Genomic DNA, 16,376 nt, shown 5'->3' on the forward strand with positions numbered 1-16,376 from the left:
CCCCAGTATCAACATGTTAAAGATGTCTTTTCTGCTTAAATTATCCAGAAGCAATTTCTATAACTTAAAAATGAAGAACAGGCGGGGCCTGGGTGGCTCAGTCAGTTAAGTGTCTGACTCTTGGTTTTGGCTCAGGTCATGGTATCACAGTTCATGGATTCAAACCCCACATCAGGCTCTGTGCAGGCAATGCGGGTCCTGCCTGGGATTCTCTCCTTCTCTCTCTGCCCCTTCCTCGCTTCAGTTCTCCCTCTCTTTCTCTCTCTCTCTCTCAAAATAAATAAACTTAAAAAAAAGGAAAAGAACATAACTCAGCTTCCACTTAGGATGTACAAAGTTGTAAGGACTATCACACTAAAGCTAAAAACTAAAAGGAAAAAGTGTAGTTAATCTACAAAAGCATAACTTTCCTTGAGCTTCAAAGAATTGAGATCACAAGGCAACTGAGTAATCTGAGTTGCAATGAGGCACGAGTTCCTTCAAGGAGAGAAGGAACACATGAACCTTTTGACCTTTGGCAGAGTAGGGGAAAAACTGGCTGCCACCAGGCAAGTGAGTAAGAAAAAGAATAGCTATTTTTTTTTTTTTTAATTAAAGACACATGTGGGCTGATGCATCAGTTTGGGATAGCTGAACATCCCAGAAACAAAGGGAGATTGCATTCATCCTCAAGTTTTCCCATAGACTTCTATAGGGTGCTCACAAAAAGACTGGGAGCAGGGAGGGAGATCTGAGAGAGCCATATGCAGGTATGAAGAAGTAATGGGTGACTGTTTGGAAATGAGCACAAGGCCTTATTTGCTTCCCTGTTTTCTTCTCTCCTGTGAACCAAAAACTTTAAATCGCTAGGAGGAGGGGCAGCAAACCCTCTTACCTGCAGGTTTTAGACAAAACCTCATTGCATCTAAGGAAGGAACAGCAGCAAAATTCACCTGCTTCTGGAGGAGAGGCAAAAAACCACCTTGGATCTTGAATGTTACCAAAGTTCCGCTGCCACTGGAGGAGAGACAAGAAACTCCTGCACAAGAGCAACCCCAGATCCAAGGCAGGGTTTGGTTGCCACAGGTAGGATGTGCGGACATACTGAGAAAGCTCAACCTCCAAGGACCAGCTGCCAGAGAATGAGGCTACAACAGGACAACAGAGAATCCCTCCTGCAACAGCATTCTACCATTGGGGGAGGGGCAAAAGTGTGAGTAGAGACTGAAAGTTAAAAGTGGAGCAGAACCAATTAGAGAAACCCTCCTGCACTCTGTCTCCCATCCCAAGCACAAAGGAGTACTAGCTCCATTGCTGAATTTTAAGCCCATGTTACACTGAAGACAAAAAAAGCAAAAACAATACCCAAACCTAATTCAGCTTTTGACCTTCTCAACTCAAACCCACATTAATGGTCTGACAGAAGAAGAGGTATTCCCCTATCCAGGAGTAAATACTATTTACCTTGTCTCTACTGTCTTATGCATAATGTCTCACAGGTCAATAAGAAAATTACACGACTTTTATTTTCATTTTTTTTTATTTTTTTTAATTTAAACAAAATTTTTTAATTTATTTTTTATCTATTTTTGAGAGAGAAAGACAGAATGCAAGCAGGGAAGGGGCAGAGAGAGAGGGAGATACAGATCTGAAGCAGGCTCCGGGCTGTCAGCACAGAGCCCGACGAGGGACTCAAACTCACAAACCATGAGATCATGACCTTAGCCAAAATTGGACGTTTAACCAACTGAGCCACCCAGGAACCCAACAAGACTTTTATTTTTTTTTTAATTTTTTTTTCAACGTTTTTTATTTATTTTTGGGACAGAGAGAGACAGAGCATGAACGGGGTAGGGGCAGAGAGAGAGGGAGACACAGAATCGGAAACAGGCTCCAGGCTCCGAGCCATCAGCCCAGAGCCTGACGCAGGGCTCGAACTCACGGACCGCGAGATCGTGACCTGGCTGAAGTCGGATGTTTAACCGACTGCGCCACCCAGGCGCCCCCCAAGAAGACTTTTAAAAAGCAAGAAAAAACAACCTACTGAGAGGAGATAGAACAATAAACAATAAACACAAATGTCACAACTATCAGACAGAATCTAAAAAATAATCATAGTTAATAAAGGATCAAATGTAGAAGTCAATAGAACACAAAAATCAATGAGGAAATTCAGCAGAGAAATAGATCAAGAGCCTCCTAAATTTCTGGTGAAATTCTATTATCAAAGAGACTATGAATGCTGATTGAAACAACACTTAACTGTTTGAGATTTAAAATAAACTTCAGGTTCCCAAGCTTGCACCAGCAAAAAAAAAAAAAAAAAAAAAAAAAAGCTGTGAAAGCTGGGCAGGTCTGTCCAGAAGGATTTGCTTATGGATTGGATGTGGGATATGAGAGAAAAGGAGGGGTTGAGAAGGTCCTATTCATTCTGACTAATTGGAAATATGGACACACATTAACTGAGGTTTGGTGGTGGGTGGGGCAGGGGTTGGTGGGGAGACAAGAGGGAGTTCCATGTTAGACATGTTAAGTTTGAGACATTTACTAGACATTCAAGTGAAGCACTCAAGTAGAAAGTTGGATGTATGAGTTTGGAATCTGGGAGGGATATCTGGGCTTGAGAAATAAAATTGGGAGTTAAAAACATATAGATGGGGTTTAAAGTCATAAGTCTAGCCAAAAGTACTGAGAAAATGTATATTCATAGAAAAGAAAAGACCCCAAAACTAAGCCCTAAGGCATTCCGAACTTAAAAGATCAAGAAGAAGAGGACCCAACAAAGGAGACTGGTCCATTATCGCAGAGATACCTGATTATATGAGGGGTTGTATAATCCTGACGCTGACAGTTATCACTGAGCCATATTTGACTGGTCACTTTTTTTTTTTTTTAATTTTTTTTTCAACGTTTATTTGTTTTTGGGACAGAGAGAGACAGAGCATGAATGGGGAAGGGGCAGAGAGAGAGGGAGACACAGAATCGGAAACAGGCTCCAGGCTCCGAGCCATCAGCCCAGAGCCCGACGCGGGGCTCGAACTCACGGACCGCGAGATCGTGACCTGGCTGAAGTCGGACGCTTAACCGACTGCGCCACCCAGGCGCCCCGACTGGTCACTTTAAAGGTCTGGAAATATGATTGATTTAAATAAGCAGTCACAATATTCTTACCTGTACTAGATTTTTGAGCTATTTACTTATTTATTTTGCCAAAGTTAAATAATTTAGTATGAAAAAATGGTATTTGCTTTTCTTACAGTATTTTTTTAGAAAGGTACAGAGTGGTTAGTTTTGCAACAATTTGCATTTAGTCAAATGTCATACCATTTATATAAATCTGTGAATGTAACAAATGAGATATGGCTTTTACATATTGATGAGAACTTCAAAATTTTTCAGTTTTCTATATTTTTAATATGAATTGTGGCTGTATTTTTTTCAGAGTCAGTTATGAAGTATGACATATTTCTGTGCAATAATGATGCTGCCTAGCTTCTGTACTGATGCGTTGCCATCTGGGGCCTTGCTGAACCTGGAAGGACTACCACTCATAGGAAAAGCTAAATCCTGGAGAGAGCAAGCTGCTGGCCTGTCTTTCATATGCGAACTACCAATTAAGAACCCACACAATCAACCACTTCTTCTAATGGGCTCTCAAACTCAGGGCCACTTTTACTCTGCCCTAATAACCAGGCAGGGCCAGGTGCCAGAAAACTAGCCCATATCTCCCACAGACTGCTGAAATTATTCACACTAGCAAATCCTAAACCTGCTTACCTTACCTCTCCTGTTCCTTACCTCAGAAACCATAGTAAGGTTCTTGCCCACATTTTCCCCTCCTGCTTTTGCCTCCAGACGGACTGTGATAATTCCCTATGTGGCCCTGCAGAGTGTGCTGGGCCTTCTGGCTCTAGGGATCTGTGACTACAAACTTTCTTCATAACAGCCGTTTCTGTTTGCATCCTACCGTGTGTAATTAAGACAAATCCCAGGTAGACAGGATGCCTGGGTGGCTCAGTTGGTTAAGCGACCAACTCTTGATTTCAGCTCAGGTCATGATCTCACACTTCCTGGGACTAACCCCCAGGTCCAGCTCTGGGCTGACAGCATGGAGCCTGTTTGGGATTCTCTTTCTCTCTCCCTCTCTCTCTCCCCCTCCCCTGCTTGCTCTTTCTCTTTCTCCGCCCCCCTCCTCAAATATATAAATGAACTTAAAAAAAAAAAAAATCCCAGGTTACAAATTAAGACATTCTGCATTTCACCTCACAGTAGGAGCTTTACTTTAACAATACCAATAGCCAAAAAACTAGCTCAGAAAAGGCAAAAATCCTTGCAATTCTAGTTTTTCTTAATGTCTGGCTGGCTTTTTACTTTGAGAAACAAATGATATGTTGTCATCTCTGGTTTACTGCAGGGAGTGTTAAGTAGGAAAATAAAGCTTCCCATTGTCACCATGTAGCATAATTGAAGACTTCAAGGTATAAGGTTTTCCGCTGAAAGAAGCTTCTGTCATTTTTCCCTTTCTCTTTGAGCTATTTTCTTAATTCATCTTTGAAATGATTCAAATCTTACTCCAGTTCTACCTTATTTTCCAGTTTTCTTTTCTGATAATTCTCTGCAGCCACTTTATTTTTACCTCTCTTATATTTATCTCAAATTAATACAAGTTGAGTCTTACTGAATTGCTCCTTTGACATCTTGTATTAAAGTCATTAACGCAGAAATTAATGATATTTTAATATGAAGAAAGGGATGTGGAGAGCTTTTGCCCTTAGGTCATCTCTCGTGAGATTGAATGCTTATCTTTTGTGAGAGGAGATGACCTATGTCCCCAAAAGGTTGGACTAACTGTGTCTAAGAAGCACTTTGGTGTCCTTCCAGGGCCTCTCTCAGTCTTCCGTTTGAGAGTCACTGAAGCCATGTGGTGTCCATAAATGGAGGTTTTCCCTGAATGTTCCTGCCATACCATACCATGTTCTGACTTGAGTTCAAAGAAATGCCAGAAGTCAGAATCATCAAGGTGTGATGGTCTTCAGGGTGGTTTGGGCCAAAAGTTTTATAAAGTGATAGATTAGAAATAGCAATGTTAATAATGATATTAATGTCAGTATCATTTAGAAGTTCAGAAAGAGATTGGCTGAAAATACCCAAGGAGAGGATACCTGATTGTTCATATTGGGCTGAATGCAAAATAAAATTCATCACCTCATTAGTTTTTACTTTATTATTAGTTTGTATAATAAATTCAAATTTATTATTATTTTCTCTGTCAAGTGGTTGGGGTCTCTGTGGGGAGAATTCTACCAAAGAAATCCTCAAAACATTGAGAAAAGTTAAATTACAGTTATCTACTTCTTTGAAGTAAAAAGAAATGAAAAAATTAATGTATATAAATGATAACTATTGTCAATTTCTAATAAATTCAGATTCCGGATTAGGTGCTGAGGTGAGTGTCAACCACCTCAGATTCCGGATTAGGTGCTGAGGTGAGTGTCAACTTGTTATTTTAAATGTTAATATACTAATTCTGGAGTGGACCACAGCTCTCCCCAAACTAACTGTGTTCTTTTGTACAGTATTATCATATCATATTGTATCATATTATCGTGTATCATATTATGCTGTATTAACCATGGCTGATAGAAAGATAGAAGTTTCAGGCAACCGAAGCTGGTTTGGAATACTGAAAACTAAGCTGCCAAGGAAGCTGGAATGGTCCAGTAGAAGGGATGAAAATATATCTGCATACACCTCATTGTCTCACAAACTGGAAAGTCTGCCTGCAGAAACATAGGAGCAGCTAGGAGATATGCTGCTGGTTGACTTGATGGAATACAACCTTCTCTTATGTGGCTACAATTGAGCTAAAAAAAAACTTTCTCTTGCCTCTCATAGCATTGTTTTTGTCATTCTTTTTTATGTTTGTTCTGTTTTGCCAATTCATGTTCTTTTGATCACTATCTGAAATTAAACAGGTCATGACTTACCATAGGTTTATATCTTGCAAACAAAGTCAAATCCACATCTCACTGGGATGGCAATTGGGTCCACTGTGTTGGGCTCTGGGACATATGCTGGGCTCCCTGAGAGGTCTTGCTCCTTGCTCCTTCCCCGTTCCTTTCCTGCTTCCCTTCTCTGCCTCTCATCTTGGGGCAAGGGTGGGGGCAAGAGTCCAGGAAAGTTTTATGAAGCCTTGTCTCACATACACTACAGATTGCTTGCAAATTTGCAACTTAAAAATTTTCTAAAAAAATAAAATTTCTAGTCCAACTATGGACTATGTCACCAATTGTAGGACTCCTGAGGACACCTGAAAGACCAAAATCAATGCTAGATGAGAGCCAAAGACACAATACTATTCATTAACAGCAATTATAACGTTAGCTGGTAGAATTATTGTGTTAGATACAGCACTATTTCATCCAATCCTGCTAAGAATCTTATAAGGTAGGTGCTATTACCATCCCCATTTTATAGTTACAAAAAGTGGTTTAGAGAGGTTACCCAAGATGACAGAGTGGGTAGCAGAGCTGGAATTCAAACGCAGGTCTACACAACCTCTAAACTCGACGTCTGCACAAAGGAAATGCTCATTTATTCCCTAAAAGTCATTCTCCAAACTTACCTCTCTCTCTTTTTGCCAACACTGTCTCCTACACAGACTATCCTAAGTCCCCTAATTTATACAGCCAAAGCTTACTCTACTTCTCATCATGCATGTTGTTATTTCTTTTGACATCTGTCTTCCCTGAGCTCTGCGGGGGACAGAACCAAGTCTGCCTTATACTTAGCAGTTACTTAATACCAGTTTTTTGAATATTTTTTTAAGTCTCATAATTTTGGAATTTCCACTTTAAAATACATTAAAACATATGATGCATACACCCTTGGCAACAAATTCTTTTCTTTTTAAAAAAAACTTTAACATTTATTCATTTTTGAGAGACAGAGACAGAGTGTGAGTGGGGGAGGGGCAGAGAAAGAGGGAGACACAGAATCCGAAACAGGCTCCAGGCTCTGAGCTGTCAGCACAGAGCCTGACGTGGGGCTGGAACTCACAAACCATGAGGTCATGACCTAAACTGAAGTTGGACGCCTAACTGACTGAGCCACCCAGGCACCCCACAAATTCTTTTCCGTATGTAGTATTCATGAAATGAATATGCTAAAACAAAGAATTTGATTCCCTATGGATAAAATTCTTCTTATAACACCCATATTTATAGAATAATAGAATATGGCTATTAGGAAATGATCAATTCTGTCATTTAAAAATTAGGACCCATAGGACACCTGGGTGGCTCAGTTGGTTAAGCATTCAACTTCGGCTCAGGTCATGATCTCGCGGTTTGTGAGTTTGAGCCCCGCATCAGGCTTGTGCTGACAGCTCAGAGCCTGGAGCCTGCTTCAGATTCTGTGTCTCCCTTTCTCTCTCTGCCTCTCTCTCTCTCAGAAATAAATAAACAACAATAACAAAAAAGATTCTGTGTCTCCCTCTTTCTCCACCCCTCCCCTGCTTGCACTATCTCTCTCAAAAATAAATCAACATTAAAAATAAATAAATAAATAAAAATAAAAATTAGGGACCAGACCAAAGTCACATAGTAATGCATAGCAGAACTGGAACCAGGAGCCTGACTTCTAGGTTAGTGATCTTTTGAAGTCCACCTATCATTTAATTCAGTTGGCAGCTTTCTATTTATGGAAATATAAATTCAGGGGTGTAATTGTAGGGGGAAACAATCTGATCAGGGGAGTTTCAGGGGACCTAGTATCATGTGTACATTTAGAGAACCTGGGAGATGAAAAAAGTACCAGAATAACACTGGCTGAATTCTTAGGTGTATTCAATACATTTGAGTGGAAGCTTTGGTCATCAGGCAGCAAAAGAAACATGGCCTCTTTGTGAACATAAAAATGCTTTTTCTCTTTTTGTTTGCATTTATCTTCCCTGCTTCTCTAGCATTGTGACCATCGCTGCATTATGTTATACAGATTGAAACCTTTTGTACACATCCAGTATACTTATTGTGGGAGCAGACTCCCTGCCTTGTCTGGCAGATAAATAGAGCTCTGTTGGTGCTGGTACCAAGACAAGTACTCTGCGGTACAATTTCTGAGGGTCAACTGAGCCATAACACTCATAAGGCATGATGTCTTTAAAAACATACTTGAGAGGGGCGCCTGGGTGGCTCAGTCGGTTGAGCGGCTGACTTCGGCTCAGGTTATGATTTCGCGGTCCGTGGGTTTGAGCCCCGTGTCAAGCACTGTGCTGACAACTCAGAGCCTGGAGCCTGTTTCAGATTCTGTGTCTCCCTCCCTCTCTGACCCTCCCCCGTTCATGTCTGTCTCTCTCTCTCTGTCTCAAAAATAAATAAACGTTAAAAACAAATTTAAAAAAAATAAATAAAAACATACTTGAGAATCCCCTACTTTCACTCACAATGTATTCCTCCAAAAGTCAAATAAATTTGATGTGTGAAATTCAAACAATAGACATGCATGTTATAGCAGTGTGATGATTTCTGTACCAAGGGAATAAAAGCTTAATTACAATCAAATTTTTAGACAGCACGTTTAAATGATACATTTTATCATTTCTATGTCTTTTAAAAATGTGGGAGTTTTTTAGTTGATTGACATTGTACCAGGTATCTTATTTCATGTATTAGGCTTACTTGCTATAAATAATGAAGAGACAAAAATACAATGGCTAAAACAAAATAGAAACTAATGATCTCCATGTAACAGTCTGCTGGTAGATGGGCTCTAAGTGGCTTTGCTCCACAAGGTCATTCAGGTCCTTGGGGGTTCTTCTATCTTTTTTGTCCTTATTTACAGGACTGACACTCACTCCAATTCCCATGAGAAAAGGAACAAGGAAGTGAGGACAAGCAGCTTCCTCTCAAAGATGATCTTGCCTCTTGCCTGCTTAAAAAGCCTCTTTGTTAGCTCTCGATAGCCTCCAAAGTAAGTCCAGATTCTTAGTTTGATATAAAAGATCCTTAGAAATCTTTCCTCTTCTTACCTCTTTCATTTGGATCCAATTCTACCAGCAGCTCCTCTACCCAGCTGTGCAGTCCCCACGTGAACAGGGTCATATAGCCATCATCCAAACAGTTCTGGTCATGGACTTACAGAGAAGTCTCTATCTCTATGATTAGTTATTCAAAATTTTATTTTTAAAAATTTTTAATGTATATTTATTTTTGAGAAAGAGAGAAGAGACAGAGTGTGAGCAGGGGAGGAGCAGAGAGAGAGAGGGAGACACAGAATCTGAAGCAGGCTCCAGGCTCTGAGCTGTCAGCAAACTCACGAACCGTGAGATCATGACCCGAGCCGAAGTCAGATACTCAACCAACTGAGCCACCCAGGCTCCTCTCAAAATTGTATTTTTAAAGCACAAAGGCTTTATTAACTATATTAAGTAGCCATGGATATTTATATTTCTATAAGTTTCTTCACAGACAATGATGAAATGTAAGGAGATGCCTTTTTCCTGCAAATATCCCTGCTCTAGATGTCTGGGAGTTCCATTTTCTCTTTCTGCAGTGCAGTGGGTAGTAGGTGTTTAGGTTACTCTATTTTTTGGTGGGAAAAAACACTTCCAAAATAAATGCTATATATAAAAAAGTTTTTCTTACTCCCTAGAATCATTTATGTCACTGGGGGAATGGTGAAATGTCAAACCATGACTACATGATTTCATGTAGTATGTTGAAGTGTAGTCAAGATATTTCCTCTCTTTCAAGGCCACCCTTCCAGCCATATATGGTAGGCTTAGCCATATATCTTGCTGTGACCAATGAAATGGAGTGGAAATGGTGATACTTAATAAGCAGAAGTATTAAGGGCCTTCATGTGGTTCCATAATTCCAGCAATGTTCCGGTACAGGCTTCTTTTTTCAGTCTGGCCTATAAGATCAGATGATGTGGTCCAGAGTTTACTTCGTCTTCAGCTAACATGTAATGAGAGTAAGAAAGAAACCTTTTTTACAGTAAGCCATCAAGATTTTGGGACTGTTTGTAACTGCCACACCTAGCAAAAATGGACTGGTATAATTGAGGCTTTGATATTTTCCTGCTTCATATTTCACCATGTGGATTATGCAGATTATTTACACATACTCATCCTTAATCATTAAAGCATCTTTGGTTGGCTTCCATATGCACCATAGAGAGCTCTTAGCATATATCTTCAAAATTCAAAGGGGGGGAGGACATTTACTGGCAAAAGTATCAGGCTTGAAAAGGGAACCTAATGTCCTTTGGCTCAATTCCCTATACAGTATTTGAATATTCTATATGGTATCAGTTTAAACAATTCTAGTGATGAGAAATTCACTCTTTCCTGAGGCAACCTACATCATTTGAGAGAGCTTTCTGTGCTAAAAAATTCCTCCTTAAATTTAGTGGAATTTAGTTTGACCTTAACTTCATATAGCCAGTGGTTCTAATTCTACTCTCTTTGGCCATATGTGTCTCTCTTTTCTCTTCATCCAGTCTCCTCTAGGTGAATTATTTCTGGATAATTCCAATGTTCATCATAGATCATAATTCTGGATAATTCCAATGTTCATCATAGGTCATCATAGATCATAACTGCCTGTGTGGCTCAGTCAATTAAGCATCTGACTTTGGATCAGGTCATGATCTCATGGTCTGTGGGTTCGAGCCCCACATTGGGCTCTGTGCTGATGGCCCAGAGCCTGGAGCCTATTTCAGATTCTGTGTCTCCCTCTCTCTCTGCCCCTCCCCTGCTTGCACTTTGTCTCTCTCTCTCTCTCAAAAATAAATAAACATTAAAAGTAATAATAATAAATAAATGTCTATAGCCATCAGTCAGCTTCTTTCCCCACTCACCCCTGCATCATCCAATGGGCTTATGAACAACGTGGCCATGATGACAGAGATGAAGTTTATGAATGGGTTCGGCAACATAGATTTCCACTCACTAAGGCTTACCTGACTGTAACCACTTCTGAGTATACAGTCTACCAGCAGCAGAAACTAACACTGAGCCCTCAAATGACACCATTCCCCAGGGTGATCAGTCAGCTACCTGGTGGCAGATTGATTACCTTGGACTGCTTCCCTCATTTTGTTCTTTCTGGCTTAGACACTAGTCTGGATACAGATTTGCCTTCCTTGTATTTAACACTTCTGATAAAACTACCATCTGTAGACTTACAGAATGCCTTATCCACACATATATCTTATCTTAACTTAACTTATTCAGTTAAGATAACAGCAAAAAGAAGTATGGCAATGGGCCCATCCTCATGGAATTCACTGGTTTTATCATGATCCCCCACCATCAGGAAGCTGCTGCTTTGATAGAACACTGGAATGGCCTTTTCAAAACTTGGTTATGACATCAGCTAGGTGGAAATATCTTGCAGGGCTGGAGCAAGGTTTGGGCTTTGCAACCACTTTGGACTCTTTCATGCTCCTGAATCAAAAAATGAAGAAGGGAATTACTGTGCTGGCTGAGTGATTGATCCTGACTACCAAGGTGGAATTGGACTACTACCCCACAGTGGAGGTAAGGACCAGTATGTCTGAAATCCAAGAAATCCCTCAGGACATCTTTTAGTATTACCACGTTCTGTGACTTATGGTCAATAGAAAACTACAATAATCCAATCCAGATAGGACTACTAATGGCCCAGATCCTTCAGGAATGAAGATTTTGGTCATTCCACCAGGTAAGAACCAAGACCAGCTTAGGTGCTTTCTGAATGGACTACAGAATGTGTAGTGGAAGAAGGTAGTTATAAATACCAGCTACGACCATGTTACCAGTTAAAGAAATGTGCACTTAATTATAATGAGTATTCCTCCTTATTTTGTTATAAACATGTTTGTGTATACATGTGTATGCATATATATATATATATATATATATATATATATATATATATGCAAATATCTCTGATTTCTTCCCTCCCTCATTCTCCTATAATGTAACATGTGATGTATTGACTTATTATAAATGAAGTATTATTAATCTTACACCATAGTATTTATGTTATGGGATATCAAGGAAAAGAGTAAACATGACTTAAGGATATTATCTCCTTTAGGGGAAAGGGTTAGTGCATTTCAGTTGTATACAGAACAGTTGTATGATGTTAGGTGAAATTATGACCCTGTGTTGTCTTCATTTAGAGAGTAAGTATGCTTTAAGAAGATGCATATGGCTGCCAAGTTGACAAAGGGTGGACTTGTAATGGTTAATTTTATGGGTAAATTTCTGGTAGTTAATTTCATGTGTCAACTTGCCTGGACCAAGGGATGTTCAGATAGTTGTTACAACATTATTTCTTGGTAGGCATGTAAGGATGTTTCTAGATGAGATTAACATTTAAATTGGTAGACTGACATATTCCCAGTGTCATGGGATCAAGCCCTTTGTTGGGTTCTGCATAGAGCATGGAGCCTGCTTAACATTCTCTCTCTCTCCCTCTACCCCTCCCCTGTTTGTATGCTCTCTCTCTAAAATAAAATAAAATAAAATAAATAAAATAAAAATTTAAATAAATAGATAGATAGATAGATAGATAGATAGATAGATAGATAGATAGACTGAGTAAAGCAGATTTCCCTCCCCAATGTTGGCAAGGCTCATATAATGTGCTGATGGCCTGAAGAGGAAAAAGACAAGGTAGCAGAGAATTTGCTCTCTATACCAGACTGTGTGAGCTGGAACATTGGTATTTTGAACTGGGATTTACATCATTGTTATCCCGGTTTTCAGGCCTTTGGTCTCAGACACTCATTTTCTTGTGTTTCTAATTTGCAGATAAAGATCATGGAACTTTTCCATAATTGTGTGAGCTAATTCCTTATAATGAATACCTTAATTATTTAAAAGTTATTTTCAAATTCAAACCCCTATCTAGCTTTTCATCCTGAAATTCAAGCATTATCTCATTTTTTTTCCTTCGTAGTATCTGGAAACAAAGGAAATAAAATCCTGAATCTATCAAATTCTAGCAATATAACCTTAAATTTTCTGTATTTCATTGCCTCATCTTTTTTTTTCAAGTTTTTTTATTTTAGAGAGGGATAGAGCATGTGAGAGCAGGAGAGGGGACAGAGGGAGAGAGAGAGAGAATTCCAAACAGGTTGTACACTTAGCGCACAGCCTGACACAGGTCTTGACCCCACAACCCTGGGAACAATGACTTGAGCTGAAATCACAAGTCAGATGCTCAACTGACTGAGCCACACAGGAGCCCCATTGTCTCATCTTTAAAATAGAGATAATAACACTACCAATCTCATAGGTTGTTAGAATTAAATTAGATAAAACGTATGTATGCTTAGAACAAGTACTAGCTCATAGTAAATGCTCAGTAAATGTTAGACATTATCATTATAGTGGAAGAGGAGCTTCTGGTTCCCTTGATGCCCTTTTATCCTTACTTGCCTCTCCTGCTGATGATCTGATGTCTGGGAGTAAGACTAGATAATTACCCCAGGCATCACTGGCTCTCACAGGCTTGCTGATTCTTTGAGACTCAGTTGTATCCTCATCTAGTCTCCCCATTTTGGGTGGTCTACCTGTAACTTTTGATTACAGGGTTCTCTGGCCTCCTGCTATAGTGACTCCCTTATAGATATACTGACTTTTTGCTTGTCAATTATTTTCTGTGCTTCTGAGGAGCTGATGTCTATTCTGCATTTTGCTCTATTCAACATTTATCTTTTATAATATCTATTCTCTAGTCCTACAGGCTTTGGCTTTGATGATCCAAACTAAATCTTTTTAGAAACCAAAACAAACAACTTTCCTCTGAATTCCTAGCCCTTGAGAATCAAAAGCTCTTTGGTTTCAGGCTGTAATGCCTGCTCAGTGTTTTAAAAATTCCCCTTAACATTTCTATAAACTTCTTTGTTGTAGAGCTTTATCTACTTTGCCCTGAAGCAGTGAATATTAAAGCCAGTAGGTGGAGAGTTTAGGAGCAGAGAAAATAATTTCAAGGAAAGAAAAGAAAATCCCAAATGATAGAAATGTGGTAGATATGATGGATTGACCAAACACGGAAGACACACCATGTACCTGTGTTAAACACAACACTGCATAAAATACAAAATATGTTTTCAACTTATTGGTGAACTCAAAATTAAGGAAAGGAAAATCCAAAGTGCCAGAAACGAGCAGAAATTCAAAAGTTAGAAGGATGAGCAATAACTTATAAGGTTATCAGGACTGAATATAGTCCTGAAAAACAGAGAGCTGGGATTTTAACATTTGTATAAGGAGGTAAACCCATGGAATGGGTGCCATGCAGGGGTGACAACAGAGTTGAGGTAGTTACATAAAGCTGGGGATTGGAGTGCCTGGCTGGCTTAGTCATTAGAGCATGCCGCCCTTGATCTCGGGGTTGTCAGTTCAGTCCCCACGTTGGATGTAGAGATTACTTAAAAATAAAATCTTAAAAAAAAAAATAAAGCTAGAAAAGACTTTATGCCACCTTCTCCATGGACTTCCCCAATGGCTCAGGGAACAACAAAACATACATACATATGGAACTAAATGAAAAACTCAGAAATAGATACATGAATATATGGAATCTTGGTATGTGGCAAGAATAGAATAAGAAATGATTGGTGGAAGGATGAAATATTCCATAGATGTTGCTAAAAAATTGCAACTCACATAAAAAAATTATATGAAAAAATTTACTTACCCATGTACAAAAAATATACTCAAAATAGAGTAAATTCAGTAAATAAAGGGGAAAAAATCTTTAAAACTCTTAAAATGAGAAAAAAACACAAGGCGTTTCTTGTATGTAAGGCTACGGATTTTAGATGTTGTCCTATAGGTTGAGGGAGATATTGGAGTGTTTCAAGCATAGACATGACCCATGCAGAAGATAAATGTGCCTTGGAGAAAGAGAATGACAGCAGAATAAGGTATACTTGATAAGATGTTAACATCAGTTGCAGTACCTCTTTCACATGAAGTGTTGTTGCTGGTGAAAATCAACACATCCCTGAGCCTTGTATGTAAGTCGTTGATCCAGCTTATGCTTTTATTCTCTAAACCTATTAGGAAAACTATCATAAACAGTTTATTTTCAGCTATTAGGACCAATATATTTTCATGCTCCTACCTCGTTACAGCAACTCTTCATCCCATACCAACATCTAGTCGTTAGGACATTAATGGCTTCTACATTCCATAGGCCTATACTATGCTATATTTCACTGATGATATCCTGATCATTTACCTGGTCTGCAGAAAGTAGAAACTCTTCTAGACATTTTGGTAAGATGGATGAATGTCAGGTGGTAATAAATAAATTCACAAAAATTCAGAGGCCTGACACCTCAGTGAATTTTAGGGTTCTAATTTCTCATTTCTAGGAACATGTAAGTTATCCCATCCAAAGTGAAAGACAAGTTGCTGTATCTGGCCTCCTTACTACTAAGAAAAGAGCTTAACAATTAGTGTGCTTCTTTGGACTTTGGAGATAATATATAATAATCATTTGGTTGTGCTATTCTGACCTATTTACTATGTAATTAGAAAAGCTGCCAATTTTGAATGGGATTTGGAAGAAATAAAGGTTCTTGAATAGGCCAAGCTGCCATACAAGCTGCTCTTCCACTTGGGTCATATAACCCAGCAATGTAATGGTGCTGAAAGTATATGTAGTAAACAAGGATGCTACATGGAGCCTTTGACAGGTATGAATAAATGAACTACGGTGCAGACATGAAAGATTTTGGAACAAAGTGATGCCACTCTCAAAATATAACTACACCTCTTTCAAGAAATGGCGTCTGGTTTGTTACTGGGCCCTAGTAGAAAGGGAATATTGACTTACCATGGACCATAAAGTAACATGTATCCAGAGCTGTCCATCATGACCTGAGTGTTGTCTAATCCACCAAGTCATAAATGTTGGTGTGCACAATAGCACTCTGTCATAAAAATAAAAGTTATATGTATGAGACTGTGGTCTTGAGAAGGTCCTGAAGATACAAGTAGTTTTCATGAGCAAATAGCCCAGGTACCACGGCTTCTATTCCTGCTAAAATTTTTCCTTCCTCTCATGGGATGTTCCCTATGGCCAGTTGACTTAGGGGAAAAAAATGTTTAATTTTACATATTATTCTGCATGATTTGCTGACACTACACAAAAGTGGAGTGTGGACTACTACAGCACTATAGCCCCACTCTAGAGAGGTCTTAAAAGGAAATCCTTCCAGTGGGTAGAACTTTACCCAGTGTATCTGGTTGCTCATTTTTCTGGCATACCAGAGGTAGAAGTCTACTCTAAGTCATGAACACTGCCTAATGATTTGACTAGATGGTCAGAGAATTGGTAGCAACACAACTGGAAAACTAGTGACAGGAGCTACTATATGTAGATTGA

This window comes from Felis catus, chromosome C1 (assembly GCF_018350175.1).
Source record: "Felis catus isolate Fca126 chromosome C1, F.catus_Fca126_mat1.0, whole genome shotgun sequence".
Taxonomy (NCBI): Eukaryota; Metazoa; Chordata; class Mammalia; order Carnivora; family Felidae; genus Felis; species Felis catus.